The 13607-nt window shown below is 50.3% G+C and overlaps 1 protein-coding gene across 1 annotated transcript in view; it reads left to right on the top strand.

Annotated features, from left to right (window-relative positions):
* Positions 1-10569, top strand: part of CYYR1 (cysteine and tyrosine rich 1) — a 299653-nt gene extending 289084 nt beyond the window's left edge. Inside the window, exon 5 of the mRNA XM_078656220.1 lies at positions 10510-10569. The gene's annotated coding sequence lies outside the window, so the exon portion shown is untranslated. The remainder of the gene's footprint in view (positions 1-10509) is intronic.
* Positions 10570-13607: the final 3038 nt, after the last annotated feature.

The raw sequence follows: 13607 nt of genomic DNA, 5'->3' as shown, positions 1-13607 counted from the left end.
TACAGTGCACTCCTGTCCCTTCTTGCCAGGGCTGCTAACAACACTGCCCTCCTCTACCTGAGTCACTGGCCTGAACACAACACTGCCCTCCCTTGCCTTAATCACTGGGCTGCTCACAACAGGGCTCTCCTCTGCCACAATGACTGGGCTGGTCACAACAGGGCTCTCCTCTGCCACAATGACTGGGCTGGTCACAACAGGGCTCTCCTCCACATGCCTCGATGTACTTTGTTCTGGGGTTGATGTGGTGGGTGGTTGTGTCCCTGTGCTCTCCCCAGGTGTAGCCATGACATCCCACACATTCTCTGTGGGCATAGCTGAGTCAATTTCTGGTGATGCCTCTGCAGCATGTGAGCCTGATGTCTGCCACAATGATCTTCTGGCCTTGCTCTTCTGTGACTTCACCTTGTCTGTGCATATTGGGGGGGCCCTGCTCTTCTTTGGGGATGGAGTCTGTGGACGGGATTGTTTGCTTTGGGTCTGACCTGTGCTCCTAGTGTTGTATTGTTTAGTTGATGTAGGTCCCAAGTGGTCACTGTCATCTGATGTGGCCACTGACTGGGTGGACGTCACAGGCACCTGAACTGCAATGGGAGCATGTGCCTGTTGGAGGGCTGACGTGACTGTTGCTGACAATGACTGGAGTGTACGATGTAGCCCACCCACGTCAGAGTGTATGCCCTCCTGAATGCCAGAACCTGGCCTAATTTGTTATCGTGGGCACTGAAGGCATTGAGCAGGGCGGTCTGGCCCATGCAAAGTTGGCGCAGGAGCTCTACGCACTCTGCACTGAGGGCAGCAGGGGGGAAAGGTGCAGGGGCAGCGGTGCCATGTGTGAATGTTACACGTCCCCTCTTAGTGGCACGGATACGGCCAGCCCCAGAGGAAGTAGAATGGAGGCTGGGCAGTGGCCGCTGGTTGTCAGATGCTGCAGCAGACTCCCCATTCCCTGTGGCTGCTAACAGGGACGCATCCCCCCTGCCATCAGATGAAGTGGTACTCTGTGTCTTAGCCACAGATTCCTCATGCATACTTCTGTCGCCCTCAGTAGCGCTGGTGTGGTCAGTGTCACTTGGCTCACTCTCACTTTGCTCTGCTGCCGCTGTCGTGCTGGTCTCGCCACCACTTTCAGGATCATGTTCCGCCGTGGTGTCTTGCGAATCTGCATTAGTGAGAGAAACAGGGTTGTGTAAGTGTCATCATCTGGTCACACGATATCAGATCAATGCAGCACATGAGAGGCCTAGAGCTACATGGTAACCACCACACCCTCCAATCACTGTGCAGCTACACACTATATAGACCACAACAGTGCCTGTCATGCAGAAAAACAGCCAGGAGTGGAGCAATGTCGATGCCACACAGCACTACACCCTGCCCATGGATGGTGTTCCCCCAGCCCACATTGACCTGCCCCATGGACATGATGTAGCCACAACACACATCACCACTTACAGCCCAAAAGGGAACCAGAGGGGACCACACACACCTGTATTGACTACACATGCCACATTGCCAAATAGGCCATTACAATCACCATGTGCCAATCAGGGTTCACATTGTCGTCAGATGTGTGGGCCTCTACCATCATGGTGCATGCAAAGTAGACAGACATGGTGTCACACTCATTAAGTGGACACAGCTGTACGGCAGAATATCGACTACACCCACCATCCCAAAGAAGAGTGACCATGTGGACACCAAAAATCTGTCAAGGACTGAAAACTGCAGGCAGGAGCGGCACAGTAAGGCCATGGTGGCCCAATGCCTCATACAGACACACATCACAGTTGCCACTCACATCACATATCACAGCATGGCAGCACACGCATATTACATGTGTCACCGCTGCCACAGGCACTGTACACATGCATCCACTCCCAGACAAACTCTCCCTCCCCGGATACTCACCATCTCTGTCTTACTGCTGATGCCCCTTCAGTCGTGCATCCAGGTCTGGATTGGTCACTGCCAGTATGCGTTCCATCAGTGGAGTCATGGTGCGCCGTGCCACACGCCCTGTGCGTGGTACCATCCCCAAGGTCATCTCTGCCACTTGCTTAGCCAGCCGGCTGATGTCGTCCCACCTCTTGTGACAGTGTGTGTGTCGTCTGTTTGATACCCCCAGGGCTCGCACCTTTGCTGCTATGGCCCTCCAGACAGCCTTACGTTGGTGTACCTTGAGCTGCAGGTATGAGAGTAAAGAAGGCCAAATGAACAATTACACAATGTCATATGTCAGCATCTATCAGTACAGCAGCCGACACTGACTCGGGACTCACAGTAACCTCCCTCCCTCCAGAACTGGGGGTACCCTCACAAGGGCACTCTGCATGGCATAAACATTAGTGAATGCATGCACACATTGAGGTTCCTAGTCTCCATGATAATCACACTAAAGCATGATGCTTCAACACAAATGCATCGACAGCACTGTGTTATTCAGAAATTGTACAGGGCACTGATGGGGCATATCCACTAATCAGTGTGAAGCAACTGTAGCATGTAAGTTGGCTGATGTTCAATGTTTGGCTGTGCAGCCACTGAACCTACTCTGTGGGTCACACTAACTATGACTACAGGGGCACCCTGAAATGTCATCACAAGCGAACACTGTCCTGGCATCTACAAGGCTAACAACCGTTGGTTATGTCTGCCCGAAAAAGTACCACTACCCACTCACACATACAAGTACAGGCCTAGGAAAGAGTCACAGTGCAACACACACACTCCCACGACCTGGAAACAGCTTGTCTGTCAGTGTTTGTCAGCACCCCACATCCAAAAGCACATACTGCAGCATCATGACTACACGTCTGACACCACCCTGCCCTACTGCTCCCTTCATGGTGACTTACCACGACATTGGGGCCACCAAACAGACGTGGGTACTGTGCCAGCACCTCGTTCACAAGGACATCCAGCTCCTCACTCGTGAATGGACTGGCACGGATCTTATCTGTTCTTGACATCCCTGTGGATATGGCAGACCTGTGGCTGAAGTGAGTTGTGAGGGGTCCCAGGCAGCAGGCTCTTGAAGCAGCAGCAGGACAGGGTCCCAGGCAGCAGGCTCAGCAGGCTCTTGAAGCAGCAGCAGGACAGGGTCCCAGGCAGCAGGCTCTTGAAGCAGCAGCAGGACAGGGTCCCAGGCAGCAGGCTCTTGAAGCAGCAGCAGGACAGGGTCCCAGGCAGCAGGCTCAGCAGGCTCTTGAAGCAGCAGCAGGACAGGGTCCCAGGCAGCAGGCTCTTGAAGCAGCAGCAGGACAGGGTCCCAGGCAGCAGGCTCTGTGAGCAGTGGAAATGTGAGGCTTACTCCCACAGATTTATATCCCCCTGGGGTCGTCCAGAAACTTTAAAGATGCAACAATTGGTTGTCCGGGTCTGCCTTATTCAAAAGCATCCAATGACCGCCTCCGCGGTAGCGGAGCACAGCTTCCGCGATTTTCAAATCTGCATCATGCCACCGCGATCATCGATGCCATTGGCTGTATGCAATGCTCCACGGCGGTGACGCACCGCCGGGGCCCGGCGGTAGGTACCGCGACTCATGCGGCGAAGCATACCCACCGCCATGTACACAAGTCCATGTGCCAATGGCTACCTTGGCTGGGTAGATGGTGGTGCTGGGGCCACACCGCTGGGGCCCGGCGGTAGGTACCGCGACTCATGCGGCGGAGCATACCCACCGCCATGTACACAAGTCCATGTGCCAATGGCCACCTTGGCTGGGTAGATGGTGGTGCTGGGGCCACACCGCCGGGCCCGGCGGTAGGTACCGCGACTCATGCGGCGGAGCATACCCACCGCCATGTACACAAGTCCATGTGCCAATGGCTACCTTGGCTGGGTAGATGGTGGTGCTGGGGCCACACCGCTGGGGCCCGGCGATAGGTACCGCGACTCATGCGGCGGAGCATACCCACCGCCATGTACACAAGTCCATGTACCAATGGCTACCTTGGCTGGGTAGATGGTGGTGCTGGGGTCACACCGCCGGGGACCGGCGGTAGGTACTGCCATTTTAGTACACATTACTGTGTATGTCAATCCTGGACACTGTATCAGCACCCTGCAGCTACATGGTGTAGGGCACATCATTGCCCACACGATGCCACACAGCCATGTCATTCACAGGAGGACGCACGTTCAGTTTGAGCCACTTTTGCCTGTGTTTCAGCCATTTTAGTGAGGGTTTTGATGGCTGATGATGATTGACAGACGTCAGGTGCTCTACATTGATGTCGTGACGTTTAATGTGTTGTTGGTCAGTGCAGACCTTGACCTGGCTGGTGTCACCGCATTGTATCGTACCTGACTTGTGCATTCACAACTGATCATGCACACAACCGGAAGTGTCCCTGCTACTGTGATCATTGTGTTAATGAATGGTTGCAGAATTTACCTGATGCATTGAGGTGTGGCAGGTACAGCAGATGCGTATGACAGACATGTTAAGTCACATTACATTGGCGGGTCTTGTTGCACCATGTCTGCACATGTCAAATGTTCAACCATAATATCCGCATTCACATTCCCCGATGTGTTACTGTCACTTGGGTATTGTCACTGGAGAGGCATGCCCTCTGTGTGTAGCTATTGGCCAGCCATGTGACCAGATGTGCCATGCATCTCTCTGGCCCTTGTTGTTTTCCCATTACATCATTGATGCTTTGTGCTATGGCCATCTCATGATGCTTGTCACTGACATATTCGTTTTACTCCTCAACTAGGAGGAGGCCGAATCTCCTACGTCACTTGACTGTGCTTGAGGACATGGAGAATGAGGCAATCATCAGGAAATTCAGGCTGGACAGACCAACATTGAAGATCGTGTGTTATCTATTGGAGCCCCACCTGCAGCCTCGCCGTCACTATCCTACGGCATTCACACCCACCTACAAGGTGATGGCAGCACTACACTTCTTTGCGACTGGTTCCTTCCAAGAGACTGTGGCTAACGCTGGGGGGATGTCGCAGCCCATGTTCAGCATGGTGTTGAGGGATGTACTTGAGGCCATGATGATATATCGCAATCGCTACATACATTTCCCATGGGGACATGAATTGGCTGCCGTTAAGGGGGACTTCTATCCACTTGGGCGCATCCCACATGTAGTCGGTGCCATAGATTCCACCCATGTAGCTCTGGTGGCACCGCAGGCGATGGAGCACATTTATCGGAACCGCAAACACTACCACTCCATGAATGTGCAGGTGGTGTGCCTTGCGGACATGACAATATCACATGTGTGTGCAAAGTATCTCGGTTCGCACCCTTGATTCGTACATTATGAGGAACAGCATGGTGCCACGGATGATGGAGAATCTGCATCCCGAACGTGCCTGGATTGTGGGTGAATATCACTACTGCTATCACGTGCTGTGTGTCACTGGATTTACTGTAGCCGTACAACATTGCAATGGGTGTTTATCATTCACAGGTGACTCTGCATATCCCAGTAGGCCATGGCTGTTGAGCCCACTCCGGAATCCCCGGACACCACCAGACATCCGCTACAATGAGGCCCATGGCAGGACACGACGGGTAATCGAACGGACTTTCGGCCTGCTGAAGTCAAGGTTCCGGTGCCTTGACAGGACCGGAGGCGCACTCGCATACTCGCCTGGGAAGGTGTGCAAGATCGTTGTGGCATGCTGTATGCTGCACAACCTGGCCATCCACAAGGGGGTCCCCCTGCTCCTGGACGATGGTGAGGAACCAAGGCCACAACCTGCTCAGGGACCAGAATCCAGTGATGAGGACAGTGGAGAGGAGGAAGGAGTTGACCTACGCCAGCAGCTAATACAACGCTACTTCACTTGAAGGTGGGTGACGAGTTACAACGTGTACATAGTCTGGTGTGGTTGCTTTAGTTGTGAATGGATATGCGCAGATGTTCCCGATAGGCACATGTTCTGTCACCTATGTATGGCATTGGTGGAATTGACGTTACGTACGGAGATGTATGCTGGACCGTATTTGTGCGTATCTGCTAGACATTGTGTAGTATGCCTGTGATATTTTGGATATTTCTGGAGCAGTGATCCGTGTGTGTTGCCACAATGAGACCAGTGACTGTAGTTCTGTTGTGTCTCCCTAGGTGCTACAGAGTGTTCCTGCCCTGCATACTGTACATCATGTTTACACATCATGGCCATTATCAACAATGTTAATACTGCACTAAATAATTCACTACACAAAATCTGGAGTGTCAGGTATTTTATTTTGGGAGTGGACATGTGAATTGTGCGGGAATATTTACAGGAAGGTGGGGAATGAGCAGTGAGTTGACAGTCATGGTCGCAGAGATGCAAGAGTAGACACCACATGGATGTGGTGAACCAGTCCAACAGAGAGAGGTGCCATTGCCAAGGCAATGTGGGGAAAGACAGTCCAAACAGTGAATGCAGTTGGGGAGAGGGTTGTCTTCACGGCTGGCTCCGTGACTGGCGTGTGGCAGGTGCTTTGCCTCCAGAGACTCCCAGGCTCTTATTTGGACGCCCCCTAGATCTTTTTGGCGGTGGGGGGCCTGCTGAATGGCCAGCGGCGTCAGAGGACTCGCCCCTCTCTGTTGGAGCAGGGGAGGATGGTGGACTATCATCCTGCTGCACAACAGGAGGGGACGGAGGTGGTGGTTGGGACACAGGCCTGTCCCTCTGCAACGCCACTTGCTGGCCCATGAGGTCCACCATCTGTCCCAGGCGGTTATCGATGGACCTCATCAGCAGGATGAGCTCCCTTAATAGTTCCTCCGACCGGCCACTTTGTCCCTGGACCTCTTGGTAGGCCTCCACAACTCTGGTGAAGTGGTCCAGGGATGGTGTCCACTCCTCCCGAGGTCTGGTGTTTACCCGGGCCCTCCCACCTGCTCTGCTGCCATGGACCTCTTCCTTCGCCACTGGTGCGCCACGCACTGCCTCCCTGCCCTCCACAGGTGTTGCTGTGGGCTGGTCATCCCTAGGGACAGGGAGGGTGCTGCAGGTGGTACTGGTGGTAGTGGTGGTGTTGGTGGAGTGGCGGTGGTGGCGGTGGTGGTTGCGGTGGAGGCAGAGGCCGGGACAGCAGGGGTCTGCTGCGTTGTTGTTGCAGCAGAGGTGGTTTTGGCGAGGATGGGGGCCTGGGACCTCTGGGTCTGTGGCACACCAGATGGGCCGGGCTGGAGCTCATCATCCAAACTGTCCTGGGAGTCCGCATCTGTGAGTCCATGTGGCGGAGGTGGAGACTGGCTCTGCTGGTCGTTGGTGTGGTCCTCAGCAGTGAGTTCTTCATCACCTGTGGAGTAGATGGGGAGTGGTCAGTGTTTCCGTCATCTGAGTATCATCATCTGTCTGTACACTAGTTATATATGCTGTCATCAGTTGGACAATTCATGGCAACATCGTGTAACATTTCATAGTGCAGAGTGACATCATGGAGTCATACAGGTTGAATGTCAATGCATTGCGTCCAATAGTTATTTGATTTACACACACACACTTCATGAAGATTTACGGTTGTTACGTACCTGTAAGGTGAGTGTGCAGGGTGCAATGGCTGACACTTGCTCCTGGGTGGGGGAGGCCTCCATGCTGCTGGGCTGTGGGCCAGGGGGCATGCTGGGAGTAGTGGTACAGGCCTCCCTCCCTGCCCCCCATCACACACCCTCCCAGTGAAGATGGCTACCAACCTGTAGGTCTGTTTGTGAAACAGTGCAATGGCTGATACTTGCTCCTGGGTGGGGGAGGCCTCCATGCTGCTGGGCTGTGGGCCAGGGGGCATGCTGGGAGTAGTGGTACAGGCCTCCCACCCACAAACACCCTCCAAGTGAAGATGGCTACCTACCTGTTAGTTTGTTTGTTAAACAGTGCAATGGCTGATACTTGCTCCTGGGTGGGGGAGGCCTCCATGCTGCTGGGCTGTGGGCCAGGGGAAATGTGGGTGCAGTGAGACAGGCCTCCCTCCCTGCCTCCCATCACACACCCTCCCAGTGAAGATGGCTACCTACCTGTAAGTTTGTTTGTTAAACAGTGCAATGGCTGACACTTGCTCCTGGGTGGGGGAGGCCTCCATGCTGCTGGGCTGTGGGCCAGGGGGCATGCTGGGAGTAGTGGTACAGGCCTCCCACAAACACCCTCCAAGTGAAGATGGCTACCTACCTGTAAGTTTGTTTGTTAAACAGTGCAATGGCTGACACTTGCTCCTGGGTGGGGGAGGCCTCCATGCTGCTGGGCTGTGGGCCAGGGGGCATGCTGGGAGTAGTGGTACAGGCCTCCCACCCACAAACACCCTCCAAGTGAAGATGGCTACCTACCTGTAAGTTTGTTTGTTAAACAGTGCAATGGCTGACACTTGCTCCTGGGTGGGGTAGGCCTCCATGCTGCTGGGCTGTGGGCCAGGGGGCATGCTGGGAGTAGTGATACAGGCCTCCCACCCACAAACACCCTCCAAGTGAAGATGGCTACCTACCTGTAAGTTTGTTTGTTAAACAGTGCAATGGCTGACACTTGCTCCTGGGTGGGGTGGCCTCCATGCTGCTGGGGTGTGGGCCAGGGGCTATGGTGTGAGTTGTTGTACTGACCTTCCTCCCCCATACAGGCCTCCTCAGCAGAATGGCTGGCTACATGTTGGGTAGGGATGGACAGTGTATTGGTGGTTGGGTATTGCAAGGAGGTAAATCTCAATGTGGTGTTAAATATTTGTCTGTACTTACCAGCCTCCGCTCCCCCGGCTACTCCTGTGAGACTCTCAGGTAGCAGGATGGCAAGCACCTTCTCCTCCCATGGTGTGAATGTCTTTGGTGGGATGGGAGGGCCACTGCCAGTCACGTTTGCCAGCGTCCAGTTCTTGCTCCTCCTCTCCTTGACAACCCTCTTGAGATCATGCCACCGCTTCATGATCTCCTTCTTGGATCTTGGGGTGGCCCCAACTGCATTCACCCTTTGGACTATCCTTTCCCACATTTGTGTCCTGGTGGCTAATGGTGTCTGTTGGACCAGGTTACCAAATAGTTGTGGCTCTACTCTCACAATCTCGTTGACCATGACTGTCAACTCACTCTCGGTGAATTTTGGCATTTTTGTGATGTCATGGTGTGTGGGGGTTGAGGTGTTTGTGAGTGCAGGGGTGTGTGGGTGCAGGGGTGTGGTGATGAGGTGTGTTGTGTGCTGGGGGTTTGTTTGTGATGGTGTGATGGTGGTGTTGATGGTGGTGGTGGGTGGGTGGGTGTAGTGTGCTATTTTGCCTCTCCTGTCAGATGTGGTGTATGGCCTTCTGTTCTGGAAAGATGCAAAGGATTGTGGTGAGTGGAGGGGGTGGCTTTGTACTCAGTTGTGTGGGTGTGTCCAGTTGGATTGTGGTTGTCAGGTGTGTTGTGGGTGTGGTTCTGTAGTTTTGTATATTTGTTTCAGTAATTTATGTATCTGTGTATGTGTGTTGTATATTTTGGGGGCAGGGCTACTTTGTTTATGCAATGTTAGGCATCACTGCGGTGCTTTCAGATCTACCGCCATGTATTTCATGTTCGTCCGCTGCGGTGGCTTTGCTGCTGCTTGACCGCCATTTCTCAGCATTCAATCCTGGCTGCGACCACGGCGGTCGTTGTCGGCGGTTCCGCCCTTGACACCCTCGGGGATATTGTAATTTCCCGTGCGGTGTCTCCGCTTTCCCTGTGGATGGTTTTGTCTTGTCCGCTGCTTTTCCGTCCGCCGCGGTCGGAGTGTTGGCATCACCGCACACGTCGGGCGGTTTCATTTTCACCGCTACCGCCGCGGTCGGTCTGTAGTGGCGGTGGATCCTGATTTGAACGCCGGTTTATCCGCGGTCATGGCGGGCGGTTGTTTTCCGCCTCCATGGCGGGCGGGGTGGTTTTCCGCCCGCTATCCTAATGGGCCCCTTAGTATCTACCTGCAAAGTTGGGAATGCCAGGGGTTTTTGGGTAATAGACATTGGAAACAGCTTTGTGCTGCCAACCTTGATGACATAGGTTCATCCATTACCTCTGACCAAAGCGTGGTGCATTGCAAAAAGATCTGTGCACTTGGAAGTGCTGAGCCTTTGGTCAAGTCAGCAGAGTCCCAACTATTTCCATTGGGGATCAGTTTTAACCTTGATGAAGTATGATCAACGATTTTAGCCAGTCCCTCTGATGGAGCAGGGTTTCGCAAAAAGAAACCTGCTCGGATTGACACCCCCATAATACGTACTAACAGTGTGAGGTGTGAAAATTAACATACACATCACATGAACACAAGGGAAACTGCTTTGCGCATGCATGTACTAACATGGAATGATGCATGAAAGAACTAAATAGTATTTACATTGTACTGTGAAAGAAACAAGAAATAATGCATGACTAGGCCGTATCTGGCATTTCACATCTTGCATCTTGCTTTAAATAAAGAATAATGCTGCTTTTGCCTTAGGTTTCTGCTGGGAAAACATGTAACAGGGAATAGTGCAAAGGTGGGTGGTAAACAGCGAAAAGTGCATTTCTGTGTAATAAATGAATGTTTATGTTCCATTTGCCATAGTGAGTCGAATTTGCCTCCATTACTCTTAAGTTGTCCGGATAGAGGAGGGGTTGAAAAAGGCGTGAGAATGACCTGACAGAGCAGACAGAAATGCTGAGTGCTGCAAAGGAGGAACAAAAGTTCAAGGATGCTCAGTACAGAGTGCATTGTTCACCTGCCAAAGAAAGAAACTAACCGTGGGACTAAAGACTCCTTCCGCGGACGTAACTGAAAAAAAACATGTGAAAGAATGTACAAGTATCTAGTAATAGAAACTAATAAACAAGTCAGAAATTGCAATATGGGAGCCATGAATAAACAATGGGTTGCACAAATTGTGAATGGGAACCTGATAGTGTGACAGACCACCTTCTAAATCCACCAATGAACTGTTGAATTCTGTTAGATGTTTTAACTAATGAGGGACAGACATGTAGATTTAGGGTATAACTGGGGTGCCTTTAGGGGTGTGGTTTAGATCATCCTTGGAGAGACTTGCGAGCAGAGAGAAGAGAGGAGTGATGCGTCGTTGTTCATTAGTTTGCAGAGAGGCCTAGCTGTTCCTGTTCCGCTCCTGAGTCCTGAAGTCTTTCTTCCCTTACTCTATATCAGGGAACCCCCACCATCTCTTTGGCAAGGGGGGGGTAGATACTTTGGGTTTGTATTATTTCTCTGACTCGTACTATGCATAATCATTTGCGAATGTATTTTTGTCTCTGAACCTTATGTCTCTTCACCTATCCACTCCGTTATAGTATATTGTTTTGCATTATTTTGCTGAAACATTTGTCTCTTAATCTATCCACTCCTTCATGTGCATATTGTAAATTGAATGATGAGTTTGACACTATTTGCATTTGCTGATGTTTTCTCTCCCGCTTGTGAATTTCATTGTTTGCATTTGTGACCTTATGCATTGAGCATTTTATTAATAATTTTTTAGATCAAACTTTATTAAATTTATCGAGAGTCTGTGATTATTTCGCTGACTGGTTAGTTAGTTAGATAGCACTATCATTACCATCAACTATTCAACTAATTGGTCCGTCGACCAAGAGGAAAGAAAGTTGATGTATCAGCATTAGTTATGTATTTATAGATGTCAAACACGAATCTGTGAAAAAAAATGATTTAACGTCATTAAAACTTGACCCCCAGTGCATCAAGGATTTGGGTGAATGTATATGGGCCATTGTTCTGTGATGTTATTGAGTATTGATCCCTGATTAAATGAGGTGAGCGCTGGATCTACAGACTACAGAGTGGGCTGGATAGGGAGGACAGCCAGAATGCACAGTGAAATCCGCCACGCCCTCTACAGAAATGTAGATGCAGAAGTTACCACGAGCATGCTGGAGTCGGTTTACAGATTGGTAGCACATTTACCCAATTTGTTAACCCCCAGCAGTTGACACATAGGTGCAATCCATTAAGATCTAGGTTTGGAATATGCCAAGTAAAAATACTGTAAGTGCTCACCTGTCCCACAGGTTCAAGTTTGCGCTTTATAAAACTGCAACTAAAAAAAGAAAAAGGGGGGCAAATAGTGTGGCCACATTACACTTACGGGTCCATTATGATGGAGGGCAGATCGACACCGCCCGCATGGCAGTGGCGATCCGCCCGAAATCCTCCCCGCTCGCCTCCCATTTGCCCCGCCATATTATGATGGCAGGGGGGACCGCAGCGGGCTGGAAGACCGTCTACCACTTTTTCGCCCGGTCAATGAGTCGACTGGGCAGAAAAGGGTTTAATATGGTGGCGGTGTCTGCTAGACACCGCCATCCATATTATGATGGCAGCATGAAGCAGCCTTTCGCCACGTAAAGGCATGCAGTTTCCTCAGTTGGGGGGCTGTTGTGGGCACCCCGGATGTTGGGGGGGTGGAGGGGTACATGGGGAGTACCTATGGTACCCCCTGCATTTGCATGGACGATGTGGCAGGCACCGCGCAGTGCCTGCCACGTTGTGCATGCAAATGCACACATGCCTTTTTTGTATTGCGGCGGGTGCTGCTGACAGCACCGCCCGCCGCAATGCAAAAATTGCGGGATGCACCCGCCAGTGTGGCGGGCGCATCCTATTTGCCCATGCGGAACCGACGCACCCTTAGCGGGCGGCCCCATTTCCCGGGGCGATGGCAGGCAGAATTCATAATAGACCCCTTAATCTTCCCAGCCACAAACTAGTCAGGTATATGCATCAGCTGACCACATTATCACCCATACATAATGTGGTCAGCTGATGCATATCCTTACATCAAAATATACCACACAGTACCATTAGCTTGTGTACCATAATCCATCAGACAGTCCCCCACACCTAATGGCATTCTACACACACACTCATGTTGTACCTAATGAAAATGAATCAAAGAAACTAGCTTGATCCACATTGGTTTTACCATCTGCTGCAACAAACCCATCAATAAAACTCAACAGTAACAGCAAAGTATACCCTCAAAAGGGCACAAAACTTAGATTGAAGTAGAAAACCTTGCGAAACAGAAACATTATTAGATCTCCACATCCCATAAACAAGACTGGCAAGCATATGGCATCCACCCTTAGGTTCACTGATAGAATATCGATGTTCAAAGTTTCGATGTTCAAAATATCGAGAAAGAAAATATAGACTCCAAAAATATCGATTCCCATACCTACAAAGGTAAGTGCAAAAATATTGAATCAAAAATATTGATGTAACAAATATAGATGTAAAAAATACTGATTTAAAAATATATATAAAAAATAATATATATTCGATATTAATATTAATTTTAACAAAATACATTTAATTTAATAAACATTTTTACAAAATATTACAAATAAACTTAATTTAAAAAAATAAACACACAAACATAATTTATACATATATATTTACTTTAAAATAATTAATAAACTATTATCTTTCACTTATTTTGAAAACTTTAAAATTAGATAGAAACTAAAAAATATATATATAAATATTTTAAAATATAAAAAAGCATTCTAGAATAAATTAAAACATTAAACTATGATTTTTTTTTTTTTACTTAAATTGTCCAATACAATCAGTGCAACAGTTGGAAAAATGTTGGATAGCAAAATAATTTAATTTACTATTCCAACTCCAGGGAG

Source organism: Lissotriton helveticus, chromosome 8 (genome assembly GCF_964261635.1).
Source record: "Lissotriton helveticus chromosome 8, aLisHel1.1, whole genome shotgun sequence".
Classification (NCBI taxonomy): Eukaryota; Metazoa; Chordata; class Amphibia; order Caudata; family Salamandridae; genus Lissotriton; species Lissotriton helveticus.
Note: the sequence above shows the minus strand (reverse complement) of the source record. Positions and strands in the feature narration are given on the sequence as shown.